General features: G+C 38.3%; 1 long non-coding RNA gene across 1 annotated transcript in view; it reads left to right on the forward strand.

Moving 5' to 3' along the window:
* LOC310723786 overlaps positions 1 to 10,267 on the forward strand; it is a 72,367-nt gene extending 62,100 nt beyond the window's left edge. The window contains exon 2 of the long non-coding RNA XR_014532767.1: positions 10,022 to 10,267. This is a non-coding gene — a long non-coding RNA (uncharacterized lncRNA). The remainder of the gene's footprint in view (positions 1 to 10,021) is intronic.
* The last annotated feature ends 424 nt before the right edge of the window (positions 10,268 to 10,691 follow it).

A 10,691-nucleotide genomic window follows, 5' to 3' on the forward strand; every position in this document is an offset into this window, starting at 1 on the left:
TTGTCGCATGCTCTGATCAGATCATTTGACTGACTTGGTTCTTTAAAATTTTTTCATCAAACAAGTCTTTTTTGTCGTTAAGTTTATTTTTGTTCCTTTGATCAGAAATAAAAGAAAATGTTACATTTTCAATAAGCAGATTCTCCAACACATCTATAGACTATATATTTTCCAATAATGAAAATACACTATAAGGACAAATGTATTGGGACACCTTACATTTCTGCAATAGGTGGATCTCCTGCTATAGAGCTCTGATCTCAACCCTATGGAACACCTTTAGGATGAATTGGAACCCTGACTGCACCCCAGGCCTCCTCACCTCACCTACATCAGTACCTGACTTTACTAACACCCTTGTGGCTGAATGAGCACAAAATCTCCACAAGCGCATTCCAAAATCTAGTGGAACATCTTCCCAGAAGGGTAGAGGTTATTATAAGTACAAATTGGGACTAAATGTGGAACGTTAAGCTCAAAAATACTATACATATGGTGTCCACAAACTTTTGGTAATATAGTGTATGACAATGCAGCTTAGGACATATTATGATAACATTATGAGCAGCTCATCTCTCATATTTGATCGTCATGCACAAGTTGCCAAATGGTTTCTGTCTTTGGAATTGCTTGACAGTGAGTGACTGCCCTTCTCTGACCCTCCTAATGGCCGTAAGGATGGACACACACACACACACACACACACACACACACACACACACAAAGGACAAATTCTATATGCCAGTTAGGCTACAACACATGGGTTTGTAGTGGAAGAGGGAACCCTCGTGCCTGGAAGAGACCCCTGAGCACTTGGAAAATATCAATACACCCACTGAAGTGGAATTCAAACACTAAACCCCAGAAGTGTGAGGTAAATATGCTAGCCAATAATAATAGACAAGTGTGCATAATAATAATAATATGATAGCTACTAACAATATAACATTTACTTTAATAGTAATTTTATTATATCTACAATAACAAGGGAAGTCGTAGCTCGGTGGTTAAGGCTCTGGGTTACTGACCACGGAAGGTCGGTGGCACAAGCCCCACTGTTGGGCCCCTGATCATGGCCCTTAACCCTCTGCACTCCAGGGGTGCTGTGCAATGTCTGACCCCAGCTTCCTTGCATTGCTGGGATATGTAAAGAAAAAAATGTACTGTGCTGTAATGGAGATGTGACATAAAAAAAAAAACTTTAGTTGTAGTATATCAGAATTTCACATTATTATTATAATAACATTATCATCATTAGTAGTATCAGAACTTTTGTTGAGTTACTGTAGTTTTGCAAAATCACAACTGACCATGCGTTTTTTCCCCCCAAAGCAACTAAGAAATCTTTAAGTTTGAAAAGAAAATTAACTTTGTCAGATTTTTCACAGTTTTACTTAATTAAACTGAAATATAAAAACTAATCAGAATTAGTAATGATTTAAAATTCTTTAAATGTTTCCCTTTTGCATTACGGAAATAACTTCAAGTTATAAACGTAATTTTCCTCCTACCTTGTGGTACATAAGGGGGCATTTACAGGCCAAGTACTAATGATCTACTCCTGAAGGTTGCAGCTTTATTGGATTATACTCAGTGATGTAAAACAGCTTAATTATTTCCCAATTAGCACAGGAACAAAAACAGGTCGTTTCCTCTATTAAATCAGTGCGCCTGGAAATGGGAAGATTAGCAGCTTGCCGGACAGAGAAAAATCTCTCTTCATTTAGGACTTAATGAAGGAAAAAAAACAGGGTATTTTAAATTTTTAATATCCTGATCATTTTTAGCGTCGTCGCAGAGCAGGACATCTGGCGTGACTTTCTAGGCATGTTATTTTCCCATGGAGAAAAAGTGTGATAGATAAAGATATTAAAAAAAAAGAAAAAATGTGCAAAAAAAAATTTTTTTATTGCTGTGTAGCTCTTATGAGCAATACACAGATGAATTAACATTTACAACATGATAACAAAAAAGAAAAATAAGAAAAAACATTGTGTTGCAGTGAAGACATCATTTAAAGAAGTTATTTGTATAGATGTTTGGTTCATCCTGAATGACTAAAAAATTAATAAATCCGTAAAGCCGACACGGCCGTACCAAGAAAAACACAAATCGCCAAACCTCGCATTCATGTTTCAGATGGATGTGAGGAGTTGCCATGGAAACACACGCGCTGCCTGGCTACACAAAATGGCTTTGCAGGGACGGATTACTACGCAGAGTGAAAGAGCGAGATAAAGTGAGGGGGGTGCAGAGAGAGAAAGAGAAAGAGAATGTGTGTATGGCCATCAGCCGTCACTCGTTTTTTATTATTACTGATAGAATAAAGCCTGAACATGCATGTCTGTGCCAACATTAGATGAGTAGATTGGATAGAAAGCTTTTTTTATTGAATTTGCTTTCTTTGTAAAGATGGCTGGAGGTCTTAATTATGCAACATAAAATAGTAGCTCTCTATAACTGTAAATCATTACATTTTTACATGGCACATGCCACCAGGGTTCACATAGTCTTACTGTTTCTGCTTATCTGAAGTGCAAATAAAGGGCTCTGGAGCAATATTTGAAGTTATTGATTTATTGGTCTGTCTGTCTGTCTGTCTGTCTGTCTCCATCCTATCCTATAGGAACTATATGGGGGAAATTGTATCTCAATTGTTACTAATCAGAAGGTTGGAGGTTCAAGAGCCAGTATCACAAAGCTGCCAATCTCAGGGCACTTGAGCAAGGACTTCTGTAACATGTCTGACCCTGCGCTCTGACCCCGGCTTCCTAACATCACTGAAATATGTGAAGAGAGAATTCCATTGTACTGTAAAGTACATGCAACCATTATAAAGCACCTTTCTTCTTTTCTTTTCTTTCCTTTCTATACTATATGACCAGAAGTATTGAGACCCCTGACATTTCCAGCCATATGTGGTTCTTCCTCAAACTTCTACCACAAAGTTGGAGGCACAAAATTGTATAAAATGTCTTTGGATGCATGAGATTTTACCTCCACTTGAGCTACGAGACCCAAACCTGCTCAAGCATGCCAATACACCTGTACACAAATCCAGCTTCATGAAGATATGCTTTACATGGTTTGGAATGGAAGATCTCCTGCTATAGAACTCTGAACTGAACCCTATTGAACACTTTGGGGATGAAGTGGAACACAGACTGCACCCCAGGTCTCACCTCACCTTCAACAGTACCTGACTTTACTAACACCCTTGTGACTAATAAACACAACTGTCGAAAAGTACAGTCCAAGATCTAGTGGAACATTTTTCAAGAAGAGTGGAGGTTATTATAACAGCAAATGGAGACTAAATGTGGAATGAGATGTTGAAGAATTACATATGACTGATGATTGAGTATCCAAACTTTTGTCCATATAGTATAATTTTTACTTACTATGCCATTTTAAAGTGTTTGTCATTTAACAAAAGTAGGGATCGGAGAAAAGTGCTGATTAATTTGTAATAAATATTAAAGGTAAAACATTAGAGAATCCTACAAACAAAGAACAGAACCTGAACCATGGAACACAAGCAATGACAATGACTATGAAAGAAAACCATGGAAAAGGGCAGTGAACCGTGAGTATATACACAGCTAAATCCTGGGAAATGTGAAACAGGTGCAGAGAGTCATGTGACATGGCATGTGCAGTGCAGTGCAGTGCAGTGTCTTGTGGGAAATGTAGTTCCTGTCCATTATCCTGTTAGTGTTACCCTCTTGGCGGGATCATTAATGCATTTTTAAACATAAAACACTGAGCAATAATTCAGAAACATTAAAATAATACTGGTTATGACCTTATTTTGCTATCAAAATTATGGCATGTATTCCACACAATGTTGGAAACATCCTTTTGAGATCTTTGAGTCGCATCATGCTATCATGCCGTTCCTGCTGATTTTCCATTTTTAAAACACAAGCTGTTCTACTGGATTCAAATCTAGTGACTGCGTAGGGCAATGAAGATCACCAAACTCACTGTCATGTTCATGAATTCAGATTGAGATGACTTTTGCTTGTGAGATGGATCATTATAATGCTGAAAGTAGCCATTAGAAAATAAGGAAATTGTAGCTGTTCAGTCTCTACTTTATTAGTATTAACAGGCTCAAAGTGTGAAGGAAAACATTCCCCACACTCTTACACCACCTCCACCAGTCTGGACTGTTTACACAAGGCATGTTGACTCCATGGATTTATGTTTTTAGGGCAACTTTCTGCCATTCTTGTGCTGAAGAAGAGTTCAAGGTTAATTAGACCAGTCTACATATTTCTTGTCATGTCTTTCTGTTTTTAGATGACAGAAGTGGAACCTGATTTCCAGTGGTGGACAGTAACAAAGTAAATGTAATTTGTTACTGTACTGAAGTAGCTTTTTCATGTATCTGTACTTTACTGAAGTATTTCCATTTGGGGAGACTTTAACTTCACTACATTTCAAAGTCAAATATCTTTTTTTTACTCAACTACTGTACATTTTCAGTCATTCCTTATTAATTATGAGGATAAAAGTCAAGCCATTAATCAGGGTCGAGCCCACGCTCTGTTTTGAACTTGTTCTGATTGGCGCTTGGTCGTATCTACTAACACCAACATACAGTTCAGTGTCAGTTCAACAGCAAGCAGAACATTTTTAGAGGAATAAATGATGGAAGAACTCCTGACTCGAACTCGCCACATCACCCGGGGCCTCATTAGCATATTTTTGAAGTAGTTAAAAAGAAGGATTTGGGCTCAAGATTATTTTAATAGATATCAAATAGTGTTTGACTCATTATTATCATTCTATTAATAGATTGGTGTGTTAATTGTCTTTTCACAGAAACTGAGTTGATCAAGCAAAGAGACTTGTGACAAAAATGATAATAGGAACATTATAACCATTATAAATCATAGTTCTAAAGTACATTTGAAAAAATAAACACTGTTGTATTTTTACACAAATGAAACTTTAAAAGCAGCATTTTTACTGGAGCAATATTTTACTGTTGTACATGGTTGTATACTTCGCCTATCACTGGCCCATCTTTAACTTATTCCGTTTTGGTGAACGTCTGCACCCTCAGCTTTCTTTTTTGTTCATAGTAGTTAAACCTGACTCGGTCTCCAGCTGTTGTAGCCCATCCACCTCAAGATTCAACAAGATTTTGTGCATTCTGGGATGCTTTTCTGCTCCCTTCAGTTGTACAGAGTGGTTATCTGTAGCCTTTCTGTTAGTCCAAACAGGTCTGTTCAATCTCCGTTGACCTCATCAATGGTATTTACATTTACAGCATTTGTCAAATGACCTTATCCAGAGCACCTTACAAATTAGCATCTGAGGGTTAAGGGCATTGTTAAAGGACCCAGCAGTGGTAGCTTGGTGGTGCTGGGATTTGAACTCATGACCTTTCGATCCATAGACCGATGCCTTAACTATTGAACTACCACCTCCCCTATGAGGTGTTTTTTTTTTTTTTTTTTTTTCTTTTATGGTCTGTTATTTTAGGCTCCAAAAATTTCACTGCACAAGTCGTCCAATTTATTTATTTATTTTTTTACATGACTATGTTTGATTCAAACCACCACAGAATCATTCGGACATGACAACAGTACACTCAAGGGCACAAAGCTAATTATGGTAGCCAGGTCATTGAGCATTCAGTCTACTGAGTGTTTGTATCTGACGCATTTCCATTTCCATATGACCACTCAAGGTGGTTACTGGTGTGATAGGGTTAATGGAGTGAAGAAGTCCTTTGGCCTGAAGGAAATCTCCAAAAACACAGGCATAATCATCCATGACGCCAAGGGTCTTTTTGTCCTTGAATTTTTGTTAGAGCTTTTCTTCGTCTTAATTCACAATCTAATCAAAATTCAAAGTCTGATACATTTATTATTTATTGTATTGATCAGTGTACTTAAATGAGACATGAATAAAGAGAAGGAAAAGGCATATATGGTGACCACAAAAGATAATATCTGTAATAATTCTTTGATTTTTCTGGTGAAGTAATACAGACAAGCATTTACACAGATATTCACAGAGCAAATACAGGTCCACTAGGAGGCTTGAGAAATTTGTTCAAAAGAGCAGCGGGATTCTTTGGGTATAACCTCCCCAGTGCTCTTGTTAGGAATATTAAAATACAGGACGAGCAGCATGACCTGTATTATTATATGTGCTCAAAACGCCTCCATAGAGTCGTCAAATCTTGTCATTCAATCCAAGTTGTCAGGTAGTTTTTTCTATTGTTATCCCATCACTGTAATTGTAGAGAGGGGGAGGGATAATTGTACCTCAAGAACTATTATTCAACACAATACACTACAGGAGTACAGTACACTAGATTACACGTGCAGACAAGCGTTAAATTCGCAGCAATACATTGGAATAAAAGTTAATGATGCACCAATTATTATTTAGGAAGTGACCAATAATTTGTGACTAATATTTTATATGCAGATTGATTTCTCCTCGCTAACCTGTTTCTCAACACTCTAAAGACAGAGGCATGTCCTGAGAGTCACATGTAGATTTACATGGCAGAGGTAGCGCTGCATCTTCCTGAAGACAGAGCAGGAAAATAATATCTGGTTTTATTTAATCGATTTCCTTTTTTTTTTGCACTACAAAGGCTTGTTTATGATTGTGATTATCATAATGATTGCATTAGAAGTTAGATGAACCCTAATAAATAAATTTATGATCTGGAGTCTGTCTGAACTGAAGAAATAAAAGTGAACTGTACAATATTGAATTGCATAGCATCCTATTTTTTTTTTCATTGCGACAGTAAATCGTATTGTATACACACTTCATATGTATTCTTAATGTATCATTTTGTTGGCTATGCATTGAGAAGAATTGTGTCTGCCTTAGTTATGGAGATGCACATCCCTAATATGTATATGATAGTAAAAGCAAATGGCAATTTTCTTTTCACCTGTAATTGATTGCAATTTTTAAACCGACTTGATTTACAGAATAAGAGGAATTAAGAGGAAAACTGTTCAGAACGCCGACGTGGCTCCTTCTCAATCCCATCAGCATCAAAACACACAGAAAAGCGCTTACACAACTGGAACAAATGACAGAGGCATAGTTTGAATTTGTGATAAAGATCATGACTACTCAGGCGAAACCAGCCTGATCCTGAAAGTCGATCAGATTATGCTGACTGTCACGACACAGGTTTTGGTTGTAAACATTGAACGAAATTTTTCTCACCTGCCAACCTGCCAATAAAGTGTGTTACAATTTACATATCTAAGAATCGCTTTAAGATTGAAGTATGGCATCAGCATTGTAATGAAAGAAGAAAAATATATGCATGACAAAAAACCTTGGATGTAGTGTGGTGAATTATTTTAAGTGTCTTGGAGGGTGAGGAGAAAGACCCCAAGGGAGCTTTTGTTCTTTGTTGGTTTCACTCTATATAAAGAAAAAAAAAAACAGATAAGTAGACAGACTGACCTAAAGACAGAAACGCTTTCCGATTCCCTCATGAAGAAAGGTTTTTTTCTGCACAAACACACCTGAGACAGAGCTGCAGAGCTACTCCTAACAGTGTGCACAAAATACACACACACACACACACACACACACACACACACACACACACACACACACACACACAAAAGCTGTATATACAAAGACACATTGATGGGTATGTATTAGCAGTACAGAATAACTTGGCTTGCTACAATATTAGGAACAGTGGCTTCACCCCTGTCCTTCCATCTATATTATTATATATTGTACATTATTACACTATATTATTATTTTATAAAAAAAATATGCAAGGAAAATGCAAGGTCTTCCCTGAAAGAGACGACGTCTGAATGGGAGCATATGTTGTTCTAGAACTTGGATATACCTTTCAGCATTGATGGTGCCTTTCCAGATGTGTGACCTGCCCATGCTACACGCACTCATGCAACCCTATATCATCAGAGATGCAGGCTTCTGAACTGAGCGCTGATAACAACATGGGTTGTCCTTATCCTCTTTATTCCGGATGACATGGCATCCCAGTTTTTCAAAAAGAACTTCAAATTTTGATTGGTCTGACCACAGAACAGTTTTCCACTTTGCCACAGACCATTGTAAATGAGCCTTGGCCCAGAGAAAACGCCTGCGCTTCTGGATCATGTTTAGATATGGCTTCTTTTTTGACCTATAGCGTTTAAGCCGGCAACGACGAAGGGCACAGTGGATTGTGTTCACTGACAATGTTGGAAGTATTCCTGACCCCATGTTGTGATTTCCATTACAGTAGCATTCCTGTATGTGATGCAGTGCCGTCTAAGGGCCCGAAGATCACGGGCATCCAGTATGGTTTTCCGGCTTTGACCCTTACGCACAGAGATTGTTTCAGATTCTGTGAATCTTTGGATGATATAATGCACTGTAGATGATGATAACTTTAACTCCTTTTTGATATTGCTTTACTATTTTTAGCTGCAGCATTGGGGAAATTGGTGATCCTCTGCCCATCTTGACTTCTGAGAGACACTGCCAATCTGAGAGGCTCTTTTTATACCCAATCATGTTGCCAAATGACCTAATAAGTTGCAAATTGGTCCTCCAGCTGTTCCTTATATGTACATTTAACTTTTCCGGCCCCTTATTGCTACCTGTCCCAACTTTTTTGGGAATGTGTAACTCTCATGAAATCCAAAATAAGCCAATATTTGGCATAACATTTCAAAATGTCTCACTTTCAACGTTTGATATGTTATTTATATTCTATTGGGAATACAATATAAGTGTATGAGATTTGTAAATGATTGCATTCCTTTTTTATTCACAATTTGTACAGTGTCCGAACTTTTTTTGGAATCGGGTTTGTAAGTACTTTTATATTGGATTTTATTTTGTACACAATAAAAAAAATAAATTTTCTCCTTCGTTTAAGGTAGATTATTTATTCTTTTCTTTTTTTTTAACCTTTCCATTGTACTTGCTTTTGCAATACAAGCGTACAATTATTTATCATGCCAATTAAGCCAAACAAACCTGAAAACTGAGAGAGAGAGAGAGAGAGAGAGAGAGAGAGAGAGAGAGAGAGAGAGAGAGAGAGAGAGAGAGAGAGAGAGAGAACGAGAGAGGAGAGAATCATAGACAGGGTGAAGGGTAAAAAAATCATGAAAGGTAAAAAGGCAGAGAGATAAAGGCAAGGAGAGTATAAAAACAGGAGAACGAAGGACAAGAAAGAACAGAGAGAGAGAGAGAGAGAGAGAGAGAGAGAGAGAGAGAGAGAGAGAGAGAGAGAGAGAGAGAGAGAGAGAGAAAGAGAGAAAAGTCAAAGACCGGCAGTGGAACAAGCATACGAGTGATATAGTCAAGCAGATGGAGGGAGAGAGAAATTGCAGACAGAGAAACATAAAACTGAAAGCAGAAATGGGGTTCTTTTTATTCAAGTCAGTTCTAACAACAACAATTCAGACCAATCAGTTTGCTGTGTGTTTCTGCTCTGTGCTGCAGAGAAAACACAGTGAAAAAACGCCAGCCTATAACATGTTGCAATATTGACAATGATAACAAACTTTACCAGTTGCCAGTTTATTAGGTACAGCTTTCTGGATCTGCAGATGAATGGAGACACCCTGTGTTTGTGTAGAAATTGTAGCACAGTGCATTGGGCTGCAATTTCAGACCATGAAAAGAATAACAGCTCTTGAACCTGTACATTAAACAGCTACAATTTTGCACTAAAAGCAACCCTCAATAGCTCTTTCCAAATGTTGCGAAATCATTAAGAAACCAAACCTGTTTTAATTTAGCTAATGGAGTATTGACAATATAACGGCGTGAATGCGATGATTTTTATTGCTGCATACAAGCTTAGGATTAAATGCCACATCGGATGCATTTTTAGTGCCATATTTTTAGAATCTGTACATGTGTTCTTCTGTATTTCTGTACTTTTCATCATTATATCATGTCTTATTGCTGACTTTCTCAATATTTTCAGCCCGATGTCACAGAAAACCATATAGATCATTCATTGATGCAAAAACAAAGGGAGTTTTATACAGTGGAACCCACTTATCTCGACCTCGGTTACCTCGACAACCCTATTAAGTCGACATTTTTGAAGTGGAACCGCCAAATTCTCGCTTTGTCTAAGCATTTTTTATCGGTTATGTCGACTTTTTTGTGTCACCGAACCCTGATATCTCGAAAACAAGGGGGGAAAAATTTGCCATTTAACGTCGGTTATCTCGATCGGCGCTGTGCAGCCGCAGAAGAACTCGCGAAAGTGGCGGAAAAATCAAGTCTTACAGATGCTCCAGGTGTTGTATTGTATACTGGTGAATCTCTGCTGTTAGTTAGTGCACATATGCCTTTTGTTGTTAAATGTTATGCGATGAACGGGAGGCGAAATCCGCGCTTGGTAGGAGCGCGTCACGGAACGTGGGATGACCAGCAAAAGCATAGAATGAACAACGGCAGGATCGGGGGGGGGGGGGGGGAATCCGCGATGCGCTTTGGGAAGAAAAGAGCAGCCGTTGAGAGAGTGCCGGTGGGAAGGCATGTACCGGGATACGCATGCGCGATAACAACGACCGCCGTCAACCAACATATACCAACAATAACGGACAGTAAATAGGAGCTGGTGATGATGCTAAACGAGCTTCAGAGAAAACGGCCGAAAAAGCACCTGCCACGCCGAAGGGGGCGCCAAAGGGGGCGTG

This window comes from Silurus aristotelis (assembly GCF_946808225.1).
Source record: "Silurus aristotelis genome assembly, chromosome: 3".
Lineage (NCBI taxonomy): Eukaryota > Metazoa > Chordata > Actinopteri > Siluriformes > Siluridae > Silurus > Silurus aristotelis.